Below are 14,906 nucleotides of genomic sequence, written 5' to 3'. Positions count from 1 at the left end.
CCGTTTGCCGGATCACGGCGGCAGCCGTGGAAGGGCCAGCTTGCCTCGATTTGTGAGTCTGGGTGTTTGCGCTCTTTATAAACAGTCAGAAAAGGCGTGGAAGGCCGTGTGTGGCAAGCTGGCAGATCCAGCAAAACGCAGACGGTTCCGTTGGCACGGTTTGCTTGAGCACGGGCTCAACGCAGTCCCATAAACAGACACATCGGCCCGTATTTCAGAGCTTCTCTTAAAAAAAGGCGTTCCGCCGTCGGCCATATGGCTTACGGGTTTTCCTTGAAATGCGTGAGTTTGATGGTCAGACATCTGAAATCCGAAACCGTAACTGTCTTAAAACAGTTTTATGCCCCCCCGCGCCCCGTTTCCATTAAGAGAGGAATCGAGGGAGCACCGTGTCACTTTACAAAGGCTTTTGTCAGTCTGTCCTATTCCCTGTTGACCTGTCATAACGTCAGCATCTGTGCGGGTGGGGCGGAGACCCTTTTCTCCTCTTTCCGGTTGCCTTGTCCTCTCCGGCTTTGATCCCTCCCTTTGTCTGTTCGCACCTACAAAAACGTGGGCTCGAAGACCTGGGTTATTGTCTCAAGGCCGCTGCTCTGTCGGCCGTCCTGGTGCACCGACGACGAGTGTCTGTTGCGTGAACGTGCTGGCCGAAACGGCTGCTCTTGTGCTGTGTCCTGAAACAGGCTTTTAGAAGCGGCGAGAAGAGGGCGTGGAGGCCGTGAGCTGCTGGGGCCGCACGGGTGGCTGCGGGATGTGTCGTCAGCCCACATACTGACGCTGCAGGAGGGCGGGGTGCGTGAGCGGAAACGTGTAGACCACGTCTTCGGGAAATGAGCTGACGGTCACAGCTGCCACGTGTGTGCGTGTGCAGCGTTGCTGGGGCTCGGCACCACAGCCCTTTCATCCCGGTGCAGGTGGAAAATGTGGCGTGAGGCACCAGAAAGTGGCTAGGCCAGCGTCGCCTGGTTGCACAGGGGCCGGAGCCTTTCAACTGCTCACCTCACCGCCCGCCTTGTAGCTCAGACCATCCTCCCTGACTCTGAATATGCAGTAATGGGGGAGAAACGTACCCCGATGTCACAGGGGCAGAGAAAAAAACCCAGCAACCTAGAATCATGTTCACAAGTCTTGTACCTAGAGAAAGTAGTGATTTTTTTTTTTTTACCATGCCTTTAAATTCCCCAATACCTTATCTTTTCTCCTAAGTTTTATAAAACAGTACAAAAGAAGGCGTTTGGGGAACAGCGACTTGAGAAAAAGGGGAAATGTCAGATAGACAATTGCCATTTTTATTTTATTCTCAGCCTAGAATTTAAGCACTTTGGACTCCTGTGTAAGGTACAGCTTGAACCATTGTGTGGCCAGTCATTACGCATAATTTCAGAACAGCAGGTGCAAACACCAAATCTGCCCTCTAATGGTGGCCTTATTAATTTTAAATTCAAATGGCAGGAGAAGCAGATGGCGAGGCGGGCTATGTATTTAGATGTTTGGTCATTGACAGCTCTTTACTTCCGCGCATTATGTTGGACCCGGAGGCTGGCTGAGCTCACAGAGAACTGATCGTGATCTGTCGCCTCGCCAGCTGGGCTCTTTTTCACGCTGGGTCCAGAAGGGTTGCTCTCCTGCAGTCAGTGAAGATAGGTTGCTGATTGTTTTGGAATCACGACGGGTTATTTATGCCATCCAAAATTCTGAGGCAAAGCTGTCAGATGGCTGTCTTCTGTATGTATTTCAAATCCGCATTTCAAGTGTATGTAAGCTAATTAAGGTCTTCTTTAATGGGTAATTGAGCATATTATTGATCGATGCGCAAAGAGGTGTACGTACTCCGCTGCATGGTCCCTGGCACTTTGCACGAGGATGTGAGCCTTAGAACGTAAGCTGGAGTTTCTGAATGATTACCCAGGAGTGACGCCGAGCACCGAGAGGAACACTTATTAAAACGATATCCCTTAATTTTGTGCAAGTGCGGATTTTACAGCAGTGTTTAAAAGGCAGCAGCAGAATTGGCCCAGCACCCCCACCACCTTGTGTAAAAATCCACAGGTGCTCTCCGGGCCAGCGTGCTCCCTGCCTTTCTCACCACAGGCTGTGCACCTGCTCTCCTGCTTACCTTCCCTACCTGTTCCGCTCCTCTGGGCTCTCCTCAAAGGGGGCGGTCTGGCCACGGCTTCCCTGAGCTGCATAGGACTGTGGCCTGAAAAGTGGCCCCACTGCCCGCCTGCCGTCCTGCGGGGGCCAGCCTTGCCAGCTGCTGCGGTCTGGTCACCGAGTGGCACCGAATGCACGTCGTTCTATAAAACTGGAGGCCACAACGGCGGCAGGAGAGATTGCTTCGTCAGGATGCTCTGGGCATTTTAATCATGGGGGAAAGTCGTGGGAAAATATGTGATTCCTGAACTGTGGTGTCAGAGGGAAGTCAGGGACTTGACGTGGAATGACAGCGGAGGAAGGGAGTGGAGGGGTAACAGGCGCACTGGCATCTAGTGACTGGGCACTTCCTCCGTGTCCCTGCCGGGTGCAGGTGGACACGCGCCCACATCCCACGTGTGACTTGGAATCTGGCCTTGCAGTCACGTTTCAAGTGCCACGGTCATGTCCCTCCTCGTGCGGCAGGCCTGCAGCTGCGTTCAGCCCTGTGGAAGACGCTGTGGTGCTCCTCGGGGAGGTGAGTCCTGCCACCGGGGTCCTGGAGCAGGCCGTGCCACCGTTTCACTGCAGCCTCGCAGCCAGGCCGCCTTTGGACCTGCTTCTCGAGCCTGGAAGTCCTGTTTCCTCTGCATCCTGCACATATTTAATCCGTCATTCATTGTTGAGTTTCGCCGAGTTAACCGCGTCGTGGCTGTGTGACCAGACTCCCGAGTCCACGCACGGCAACGTGGATGCATTTCGTGGTCTTCAAGGTCCCGCTTACCGTTTCTTGTGGGCTGTACGATAGGCTTTCAGAATCACACTCTGGGTGCCACGTTCATGGGGGTTTACTTGTCAAGGCTACTCTGGTCAGAGCCTGCGTAGGGGGAGCAGGGCAGGCGGGGACGGGGGCGGTGGTCTGCCTGCTGCCAGTGCATTCTCCAGCTTGTTTGGCTGGACCTCGTGGGGGGCGTCTCTGCGTTAAGTTTGCAGCTAATGCTGGAAGAGTGGCCATTGGCACAGAGATACTAGAAGGACAGTTTGCTAAATACACTGCACTGGAGAAATTTATTTTTATGTTTTATTTTTTAAATTTTTTGAATGTTTATTCATTTTTGAAAGAGACAGAGACAGAGCGTGAGCAGGGTGGGCCAGAGAGAGAGGGAGACACAGAATCCGAAGCAGCTCCAGGCTTCGAGCTGTCAGCACAGAGCCCGACGCGGGCTTGAACCCACGAACCGTGAGATCATGACCTGAGTGGAAGTCGGACGCTTAACCGCCTGAGCCCCCCGGGCTCCCCTGCGGTGGAGACGTTTATGCACGGGCAGCATGGGAGGCGCTCTGGTGTGTGGTGTGTGCTTTACGGCCTCTCCTTGCAGCGTTACAGATTTCTGGAGGATTCTGTGATAACCAGAGTCGCCAAGGGTGTCATTCTTGCGGGCTGTAGGCAGTCAGGATTTTTTCGGTGTTAATGTGATAGTGGCGGTGTTGTTCCTGGCCACGTACGTGAATGAGACGTTCTCCTGGCAGCGCCGCCGGAGGCGTTTGCTGTGGCTCACACTTGAGGGGGTACGTGCACTTGGATCGGTGTGGACCGCGAGCGAGCGAGACCCAGCCAGGTGCTCTCAGCCCAGTTGTTCACCCATCACTGTTCCACCTGCCAGTCAGACTCCGGACGATGTCCCCTCCACGCACAGCCCCCCACTCGCCCCCACGTTCACACCCCCTCACATGCACACACCCCACACCCACGCACACACAGTCCACACTCATACCCACGCTCACACGTACACACACCCCACACTCACCCCCACAACCCCCACACCGACCCCACCACCCCACATGCACACACACAACTTCCTTCTTAACTCCCTGGGCCCTGGGTGGCCACTGTCAGGTCTCTATTTGCCTTACCTGCTTCCAGCACTTTCCCAGCCCACTGGCCCTCTTGTTCTTACCTCCCAGTTATCTGTTGTCCCCAGTCGGCCTGCTGGCCTCGGCTTCTGGTGTTGGAGGCTCTTGGGGCTGGGAGCCACCCTCACAATGATCAGGGTTTTCCAGAGCTCGTTTTATCAGGCCCCAGGGATGGGAGAGAGGCTGAGGCTTATCGGCCGTGCACGCTGTTGGATAACGATGGGACTTTGTCCTGCACAGGGAGCCTTCGGCGTGCATGGTGGTAAAGAACGCCTTGACGTCTGCCCTTCTGGGGAGAGACGGTTTGTGAACCGAGCCTTGCTTCCAACCAGAAAAGCGTGGTTTGCACACCGTCTTGTTGTGTTACCGAGTATTGCTGGACGAGCTGTTCTTGACCCGCTCGCTCACTCGTCCACGGTTTATTGAGCTGGGCCCGTATTCCTGCTGCCCCTGGGACTGGCCCTGAGGGAGTGGATGGCCTGGGCACACACCTGTGCACAGAGCCTTGAAAGTGTGGTCACGGGGTGCCTGCAAGACACAGGACTGAGGTTCTGGGCCGCCTCGCCGAGCTGCGCGTCCCTGTAGCCCTGCGTCCCCGCCAAAGCACGCGTCACGTCATTCTGAAATTCTCTGCTTGTGTATCTGTCCTTCCCGTTAAACAGAGAGCTGTCGCAGGACGGTCTGTGGGTCCTGCGTCTGCTATTTTTACACCCCCCTTGCCAAGCTCGGTCAGACCAAAGAAAGACAAGGGCTCTTTACCGTTTTCTGAAAACCAGCGGGGCTGAGCGGAGCGGTCCCCCCAGTTGGGGGCTGCAGGGAGACAGGATGGACTCAGAAGGAGGGAGTGAGTTTCGTTTGTTTTGTTTTTCACTCTTTCATTTGAAACAACTCAGACTTAGGGAAAAGTTGCAAAAATCACACAAAGAATTCCTGTATGCTCTTCAGCAGATTCCCCAGACATCTTAGATTTGTGCTTCCGCCCTCCCTCTCTTTCTTTGTCTTGTTTGTGTGTGTGTGTATAATCATTCGTTCATTCGTTCGTTCGTTCGTTCATTCGTTCCCAACTGTTTCTAGTGAGGCTAGGTTGCAGGGGCGAGGTGAAGAAGTGGAGAGGAGGTGGGTTGGGAGCTCTCTCAGCAACCTGGGCTGGCGAACGCAGAGGTTGGGCCTGGTGGAGAATGACAAGGGAGGCGAGAAGTGGGTAGTCTGCTGTGTTTTCAAAGGAGACCCCGTAAGATGTGCTGACCGGTTGGGTGAGAGGCTTCGCGGGTTTTGGCCTGAGTGACTGGCGGGCCGGCGACGCCATTACCAAGATGGGGAAGGGCCAGCAGGAGCCCTCGGGCCAGGGGGTCGGTGGCTGGTGGCATGGCTAAGACTGAGGTCCAAGCCCGAGGCCCTGGAGTGCGGGGGGCAGGGGGAGAGGTGGGGAGGAGCAGAAAGCACACCGCAAAGAACATGAGCAATTCACATAGGATTAGCTGATTTGATTCACAAGCAAAGAGGCCACAAAGGTGTAGAGCGTCTCCCGCTCACTCCTGCGGGACGGGGCCTGCCCGTGTCACACGGTGTCCACCACTGTGGACAGCAGCTGCCTCACATCGGCAGGTACACTGAGCTCCCTCTCATGTCCCGGTTCTCCTAATGCGCCGTCCGTGTCCCCTGGCCTTCGCTTTCACAGCTGTTTGTCACCACCCTGTCCCCTGCGCCCGAGTGTCTCCTGCATCGATCCCATCTCTCCGGCATTCCTCAGGAAGGCTGGATTCAGCTCTGTTTCCCCACAGAGGGCAGCTGGAAGTGTGGACGGGGTCTCAGCTCAAGACGGGAATTTAGGGGCCATGACCAATGGTAGTTAGATTCATGGAGTCGGAGGAAATCACCCGGATGAGTGTTATGATGAGGGAACAAGCCCCGGGTCCAGGAAGATGCATGGCAGTAGCGGAGGAGGCCTGTCAGCCGAAGGGAAGGAAGAGGTATCTCGGGAAACACAGGAGAAACCGTGTCCAGAGGGTGGGCGATGGGGGCGTGGTCAGATGCCGTCCCGTCGATGAAGTGAGGACAGATGTCACTGTGACTCCATGGGAGCCGGTCTGGGAGGGGGGGGCGGCGGGACGTGGGAGCCCAGCACAGTGGGGAGGAAGGAAGTTGGGGGCGGTGTAGACCCCTCTTTGGAGGGAGCTGGTGGATTAAGTAAGGTTTACTCTAGATGGTTTGTCGCTATGGCGTGAGCAGGACTTAGTTCATTCTGTATCCTCTGGATCCTCATCCTGGGGGGCGGGTTAACATCCTATACCCGGAAAACTAAATGTGTGTTAGAAATCTCTGAATTGTGGCTTATGCTGTATTTTGGACACTGAGGGACATGTTTTCCTGCAGGAATAGGGCCCTTTGCATCGACTTTGAAAAGAACTACTTCGAAGAGGGACACACACTTTCACGCGGAAATGGTAACGTGACCGCATAGTTTTCTGCTTTACTGAAGCCAGGATTACTGAGCTGGGGGTTCCTGAAGTTGCTGGTACTTTTATGAGGTTGCTGTGGTTACTCTGTCACTTGCGAGCCTTGTGTCTTCGAGCGACTTACCCTTCCAGGAAGTCCTTTCCTCTTCTGTGAAATAATGTCTCCGCAGATTCTACCATCATTTAAAGCAGCATTATGACGTGTTTGGAAGAGGGGTTCTCACTAGGTTGGGGGGGGCTCTCGTGACATCTACAGGGGAGGTGAGGCTTGGTTCTCCGGGCAGACTACGGTTTACTGAGGCCGGACTGCGTAGCCGCTGCTCCATTGTAGGCAAGTTGCTATCGTCTCGTTTAATCCTTGTACCTGCTCTTTAAAGCAGAGATTAAACTTTACAAAATGCTCTTTAACAGATAATTATACTGATGATGGTGATGGAAGCGGTCACGGCTTGCTCACGGCTTATCCGGTGCTAAATGTTTCACCAGGCACATCTCAGCAGAGCCCTGGTGGCGAGGCCCCGTCCTTCCTTCCCATTCTGCAGAGGGAGGAGCGGTGATGTCGCCGTGTCCTTGAGGCCACAGCTAGGAGGTGGGGGAGTGGAATTTCAAGCCAGTGGCTTCAACTCCGGAGTCTGCTGGTTCTGTGTGTGACCACAATTTCGTCATTGCATTTTGTCAGAACCCGAATCTCATTTGTCCTGGGAGCTGGCAGCTCCAGACCCTGAGAAGCTATTGTGAGGCCAACCGTCTCCTTTAATTGACTTCCATTGACACACAGACATATGTTACCCAGCCTTTGGTGCCCACCGGCCCTCCCCATCCACACGGGCGCGGTGGGGGCCCCATCTGCCAGGGGGTAGGGGCAGGGCGACAGATGGCCTTTCAGTCTGCTTTCCCCCGCAGACAGACCCGTCGGCCCCCCGCTCCCCATGCGGTCTGAGCCTCGGTTCTGTTCCTGCTGTCAGGAGCCCCAGAGGAGCACAGAGGGACCCGGGTGGAGGTAGAGCCCGCGGCCTTGGCCCTTTGCAATGACCAGACGATAGGACCAAATTCACCAGAAGCCCTAACGCCAGCTTCTCCGCTGCTGGGCTGCTCCCTCACTGTGAGTCAGGTTTCCGTGCGGGGCAAGAGCAGTTGTGGGGGCAGGTGACTCGGGTGCACGTCACGTTCAGCCGGTGTCCCTGTGAGGCCGGCTCCACACTCGCAGCAGGAAGACGTGAGCCTCAGAAGCGGATTCGGTCTTCCATTTCCGATTGTGTTTCAGCTCTTAGCAGACTTGCCTCACAAGTCCTTGCCCTGGGGGCGCCCGGGGGGCTCCGTCGGTTGAGCTTCTGACTTCAGCTCAGGTCACGATCTCACAGCTCATGAGTTCGAGCCCCGCGTCAGGCTCTGCTGACAGCTCGGAGCCCGGAGCCTCCTTCAGAGTCTGTCTCCTCTCTCTGCCCCTCCCCTGGGTGCACTCTTTCTCTCTCTTTCTCTTAAAAATAAATAAACATTAAAACAAAACCAAATCCGAACCAAACCCTTGCCCTGTCGCGACCGCCTCTGCAGTGTTGGGATCGTATGCCGGCCCTTGGCTTTCAGGCTCACTTTTCTGGACCTCGTTTCCCTGAACCCCCTTCCCACGTGGCGAAGATTTTAGGCTTTAGGCTCCAGTAGCCGCCCCCGTGGACCAGGGGTGAGTGGGCGTGGCTGGGTGCCAACCAAACTGTGTGCAAACAGAGGCTTCGGGCCAGATCGGGGCCACGGCGGGTTTGTCCCCACTGAGAGGCGGGAGGCTGCAGGTCGAGCCGTGCTACCAAGTCTTTTCAGTCTGGTTGGACCTGGCCGTTCGGAGCTTAGCCAGAGGCCAAACGTGTCTTTGGGGGCTTCGTTCCTGGGCTAACCGTCCCCTCTCCTGATGACTTTGCTGGAGGTTTGAATCCAGTTTGTGGTGAGCGTCCCGCCCCGCTTGTGGGTGGGAGGAGGCTTCACGGCAGGAACGCTGTCCCGATTTCTTCCAGGAGCCCTGCTGCTGGCCGGCCGGTTGGTCGGTCCACTGGGTCTACAGACTCAGTGAGGGCCGGGTTTGGGACCGGCGGGACCCGACCCAGCAGGATTGCGTCACCTGGGAGCTCCTTAAGAATGCAGCCCCGCGGGGCCCCCTTACCTGCGGAATCAGAATCTGCATTTCCACAGGACCCCCCCCCCCCCGCTGTATTCCCATGGCAGAGTGAGAGTTCCAGTCTGGAGGACAGGGAGGAAGCATTTTAAAAATACTTTTATCTCTGGTTTTTTAATATTAAAATATAATTCTGCAACGTGAGAGCTGTGAAGGCAGCTCTGTGTCTTTACAGACACGAGAGTCGTCACGGACTGTTATTTTCCTGACAGAGAGGGGGCTGTCCGGCCCGCTAATGCAGAGTGGCGTAGAAAGTTCTAGACTAACGAAACAATACGAGGCAGAAGTTACTGCCCCCCCTCCCCCCTGGGGCGTCACTGGGCACACTGCCTTGCTCTCTCGTGCCTCAGTCTCTCCTGTATAATACGAGCCGTGGATGGCAGCCAGCATTTGACTAAAGCTCCCCCTGGTTGCGAGAATTCTATTTGGTCTTTTTCTGGTGTGCACTTTGATCCTGCCCCCTGCCCCTGCCGTCCATTCCCCGTCCTCACACGTGCCCTCTCCTCCCTTCCCGCTTTTGACCGAGGACTGCGGTTCGGGCACAGCTGGCGGGGCCAGGGGAGCCATCTGAAATGCGTGGTCACCGTAGAGCTGCAGAAGCGGTGCAGGGAAGAGCTTGAATTCGGGGAGGACCGCTTCGAGTTTGTGGGAGGTGAGCCGGCTTCTCCCTGTGGGCACGTCTGGAGTCTGAGGGCACTGTCCTCGGTGTCCTGGGGCCCTGCCTCCCAATGTCCGCGGGTCGTCCAAAGCCGCGTCTCAGATGACTCAGGTAAGTGTGGCTGCAGGGCTCCGACCATCTAGCTGGAAGCGAAAAAGGTGGAGCTTAGGAGGAAACATCCCTTGTCTCCGTTCCTGGAAATGTGGGCTCTTGCAGCTGGCGTGGGCCTCCCTCTCCCTCCGCCTGCCCTTCTCCCACCGCCCTGGGAGAGTGAGGTCTGCGAGCAGCTTCCCCACTCTGGAACCTCCTAGCTGCCCCTCCCCCACGAACCCTCTGTCCCGGCAGTCACTGGGGACATCTGCAGGGCCTTGGGCTCTCTGAGCCGGCAGCTGGTGGCTGCCTCGTGGGCCAGAGGCTCATCTTTCATTCTGTGTGGAGAGGCCTCGGGTTCTTTTATTTTTATTTTTTTATTTTTATTTAACGTTTATTTATTTTTGAGACAGAGAGAGACAGAGCATGAACGGGGGAGGGTCAGAGAGAGAGGGAGACACAGAATCTGAAACAGGCTCCAGGCTCTGAGCAGTCAGCACAGAGCCCGACGCGGGGCTCAAACTCACATACCGTGAGATTGTGACCTGAGCCGAAGTCGGACGCTTAACCGACTGAGCCACCCAGGCGCCCCGCCTCGTGTTCTTTTAAAGCGACGCTTCTGCATTCGGAGGTGGTGCCCGGCCTCTTCTGTGCCCTGAGTTAGCACCGTCCCCGCGGGTTGTGGAGGTAGGATTGTTTCAGAGAAAGAGAACCTTCTGGGCAACTAGACTCTTCTGTCAGTCCTTTCTGTGCTCTTGGCCCGAAAGTCCCTGCTCCTCCCCTAGCTTCAGCGTCTGTGTTCATAAAACCATAGTATTAAGGGCACCTGGGTGGCTAGGGTGATTAAGCATCTGACTCTGATTCAGCTCAGGGCATGATCCCAGGGTCGTGGGATCGAGCCCTACTTTGGGCTCCATGCTAAGTATGGAGCCTGCTTGGGATTCTCTGTCCTTCTCTCTCTCTGTCTCTCTCTCTCACTCTCCTTCTTCCCCTCCCTCTGCTCATGTTCTCTCTCTGTCTCTCTCAAAATAAACAAAACTTAAAAAAAAAAAACCCGCATAGTATTAGGTGGGATACTGCCCAAGATCTCTTCAGCTTTAGGAGCCTCTGCCTGAAGAGGAAACCGAGTCAGCGGGGAGACAGATGTGCCCAGAGAGGGTGGGTGGCCTCCGTACCTCGCTGCCTGCCCCTGGAACTCTGTGAGGAGGCAGCGGCTGGCGGGGGAGGCGGGCGCCCGCGCCCCTGCACCTGGCCCGGCCCTGCCTCCCTGCAGGTGCGCGGGGACCCGGGCTTCACGTGGCCTCTCCATGCTTGCTGGACAGGGGCGGCTGTGTGCCGCTTTTCGCGGAGCCTTGACCTCCTGCTGGAGGGCTTCGTACTTGAGCGGGAACCTTTCGCCCCTGGGAGAAGGCAGAGCTGGAGAGGGTACGGGTTGTCCCCTGTCCCCTGCAGCTGTGTGGGCCGTGACCCCTGCGAACCTGGTCGGCCTCAGCAGTGGCCTGGGAGAGAATAAAGCCTTCGGTTGTTTGAGTCGGACCCGGCTTACGAGCTCGGTCTGCCTTTCTTTCCCCTTTTGTTTGTTTTTGTTCCTTCCGTTGACTAGAAGGAGAACGCATTCGTGAATGAAGTTCCGAGCAGCTGTATGGTGATGAAGACACAACTCTGTTCCCTGGAACTTTCTGAGTCTCTGCACCTGTGGTTAGGAGCCCTGCTTCCCTCCTTAGGAAACTGGAATTAGCCCTTGCTGTGCCGAGCCAGTCCATGCTCCTGTTCCCTATCTGCTGTGCGGCAGAATCTTCTCTTCACATCCCATTTACCTCGGTTTTCTCCCGTTTGTCTGGCATTATCAGATTCAGTGTGCAGAGGTCTCCTGTTTTGTGTGGCTCCGCCTTGACTAGGTGGGGTCTTTTTCTCTGACCTTGAACTCTGTGCCTGTCACGTGATCAGCCTGCCCCGCCCTGGTTGGAGCCCCGCGAATCCGGAATCCAGCAGGACGGGTCCCTCGCCCACTCAGACCAGGGCAACCTGTCCCCCTCCCCCCCCCCATCTGCCTTCTTTGCTTTGCTTTGCTGATCCTAGAATTGCATGAAAATGGGATCCTGTAGTGTGCCTTTTTGTGCTTCCTTCACAAGTGGCGCAAATGGATAGTTGGTTTCTTTTTATTGCGACCAAATACTCCGTTGCGTGAACGCGTCATGGTTTATCTGGGTATTTGCTAATGATCTCTAGGCCAAGGGCAGCGTCTGGCTGTTCTGAGCGAAGCCGCTAACGTTTGTGTGCAGACACGCACGGTGGAATTATCGGACCCCACGGGAGATGCACGTTTCACTTTAGGAGAAGCTGCCAGACTGTTCTCTGGAGTGGCTGCACCACGGAGGCTCCTTCCAGGAAAGTGCCAGTGCGCCGCACGCTCACGGTTTTGTCTGTGCCTGATGCCGCCAGTCTCGCGAGCTCTGGTCATCGTGCTGCAGGTGGAGGCGTGTGCCGTCGTGATTTTAACTAGCTTCACCCCGGTGACTGGTGGTGCCCACGTCTCACGGCCATTTGTGTCTTTTTGTGCGTGTGGCCTGTCGGACTCCTCTGTTGTTTATTGTTAGGTTCTCTGGACGTTCTGAGGAGTCAGTCTGTTGTGCTTTGTCAAATGTGCACTGCAAGTATTTTCTCAGTGATGTCTTTCAAAACCCCAACTTACCGAGTTCTAAATGTTATGTTAGTACTTTGTGTTCTCCCGAGAGCTCCTGGGCTACTCCAAAGTCCTAAATAATTACTGGCACGTTTTCTTTTCTATTTCTAGATAGTTTATGGTTTTACTTTTTACCTGCAGGCCTCTGATCCATTTGAATCTTCATTTTCGTAGGCGGTTTGATGCAGGGGATGAAAGTCACTCTTCCATGGGACACCCACTTGCTCAGAACCATTTGTTCCGAAGACCGTTCTTTCCCCATTGAAGTGACTTGGCATCCTTGTCTGAGACCAGTTGGCCGTCGTGTGGGACTTTGCTCTGTTTCACTGTCCCTCCTAACAGCAGTACCGCATGGGCTTGGTTGTTGTGGGCTGGCAGTTAAGTCTCGAAGCTCGGTGAAGTCCCCCAACATGGTTTTTCTCTCTGCAGTGTTTGGCTATTCTTGTTTGTTTCATTTTCATGTACTTTACATTCAGCATCTTTTTTTTTTTTTTTTCTCTTTGCAAAAGCTGCTGGGACCTTGTTTGGGATTGTGTTGAGTCTCTGGAATATCTTGGGGAATAATTGCTGAATTAACTACAGAGTCTTGCACTCTGCGATATGGTGTTTCTCCTTTTATTTAGATTTGCGTTCAGTTTTCTGAGCAGCGTCTCACAGTGGACAGTTTATACGTCTTCCACAACACTTTGTTCACCTCAGGTATTTCTTATATTTCAAGGCCATTATAAATGGAATGAGGTGGTTTTTTTTTTTTTTTTTCTTTCTTTCACTTTTCAGTTGTTCCTTGCTAGGGAGCATCTGATTATTCTGCAGAGAAACTGGCAGGAGAGTAGACGGATGAGGGACCTAAACACAGGCCGGAGTGGTCGCCATCCCCTGGGATGATCTGGGAAGGGTCTGCAGAGCGAGGTGGTGCTTGGTTTCACCCACAGAAATCTTGCTTGGGAGAGAAGTTGAGTGCTGGGGCAGGTGTATTGCAGAACACATGAGCCAAGGTCAGAGGAAGGCACACAAGAATGTTCTGGAAAGAATGAGCAGTAGCTGGATCTGGCCGCACGGAAGCACACACAGGCAGAGTGTGGAAGGTGGTCCATCTGTGAGGATGCTGGGGCCACACTGGCAAAGGGTTGGCTGCTGGACAAGGCTCAGCTTCGCTCAGGGGGCGCTAGGGTGTTTGTGAGTGGGCGACATGGAGCCATTCTTCATTCATTCATTCATTCATTCATCATTCACAGATTGTGTGATATACCTGAAACTAATATAGTATTATGTAGTTATACCTCAATAAATAAAAAAAAATTGTGATAAAATTGACCATTTTAACCCTTTTCAAGAATAGAAATCAGTGGCATTAAACACACCCGCACTGTTGTGGATCACCGCCCTCCATCTCCAGAACTTTCCCACCTTCCCACACTGACGCCCTGCCCCCATTAAACACTACCTCCCCTACCCTCCCCCGGCCCCTGGCGCCCCCCACCCGCACTCTGTGTCTGTGGATCTGAATACCCTAAGGACCTCATCGGAGTGGACTTCTACAGTATTTGCCCTTCGGTCACTGGTTTATTTCACTTAGCACGGTGTCGTCCGTGTGGTGGCAGGTGTCCGGATTGGATTCCCTTCCTTTTTAAGGCTGAATAATATTCTGTTCTGATGGCCCACACTCGGTTTATCTGTTCCTCCGTCGATGGACACTTGGGTGGCTTCACCTTTGGGCCACTGTGAATACAGAACCATTCTTAAGGGCAGAGGACCTCAGAGATGAAGCAGGGATCTGGAGCTAGAAAATGTGACGTAAAATTGTTGGCTGGATGCTTTGTTCACAGCGTCTGTCCTCATTTCTGGCTCTTTTCCCCTAACTTGAGTGTAAGAGACCATGTTTGTGTTACTTATTATTGTACACCCCACACTTAGGTTACCCAAGTACCTGTGCCATGAGGTTTTTTTTTTTAGTAACTATGTGAAATACAGTGCAGTGAATGGAGCACATTTCCTTCTCCATCCTCCCAGGGCTGTCGTTCAGATCCCCTGCCCCGTGGGCCTGTTCGTGCAGTAGTCTCACTGTCCACTTCCTCCTGGATGCTGCTGTCAGAGCCACCTTTGCAGACGTGGGGATCTTGCAATGCCACCTTTTGTGAAAACCTGCGACTCTCCCTTTCATAGAATAAAGGATCGCGAGTCCAAATGTTTATCTGCTGCTGTCCGTCGTGAACCGTTGGAAGTCGGGGCTTCTGAGTCCGATGTCTTGCACGTGGTCGGTGTTTCACAACTCACTACTGAAATCAGTTTCTATTCCGTAGAATGCAAATACCGTGCTCTCAATATCATACTGGAACCTTTGCTAGCAAGCAGCTTGCTTTTATCTGTGGTCTCTCCTACCAGCCTAGGAATAGGGCTTCAGGGGGTCAGATTACATGTATTATTATGATTGTGGAAGACAGCTCCAGATCTAGGTTTTGCTCCTCCTTTGCATTCTACAAAATCATAGAAGGGTATTTCCTTCAGCGCTTTGTTTTTTCTCCATGTGTTAATCCGACTTTCGTGATGATTGCAAGAATATGCTCTGTGGATTTTTACATCGATCCCTTGGGGGGCTTTTTGCTGGCTCACTCTGACCAGAAAGGAAGCGTCTCAGGACTTAGAATATAAATGCATGCACTTACTCTTGTAGAAATGCAAGCTTTCCTCTGGGATGTTGACAAATCTTATAAGGATCAGTTCTCGGTTGATGCTGAAACTGGGCCCTGACTGCCAGGGCTGCAGACCCGAGAGAGAGTGACAAGTAGCAACTTTATTTACTTTGACTTTTCA

The 14,906-nt window shown here is 54.0% G+C and overlaps 1 protein-coding gene across 3 annotated transcripts in view; it reads left to right on the top strand.

Annotated features, from left to right (window-relative positions):
• AFAP1 (actin filament associated protein 1) overlaps positions 1-14,906 on the top strand; it is a 154,728-nt gene that overhangs the window by 42,073 nt on the left and 97,749 nt on the right. The gene's annotated exons all lie outside the window — the stretch shown is intronic.

The sequence above is a fragment of the Herpailurus yagouaroundi genome, unplaced genomic scaffold (assembly GCF_014898765.1).
Source record: "Herpailurus yagouaroundi ecotype Mexico unplaced genomic scaffold, PumYag 28, whole genome shotgun sequence".
NCBI lineage: Eukaryota > Metazoa > Chordata > Mammalia > Carnivora > Felidae > Herpailurus > Herpailurus yagouaroundi.
The sequence above is the reverse complement of the archived record's forward strand: the minus strand, read 5'-3'. Positions and strand labels throughout refer to the sequence as shown.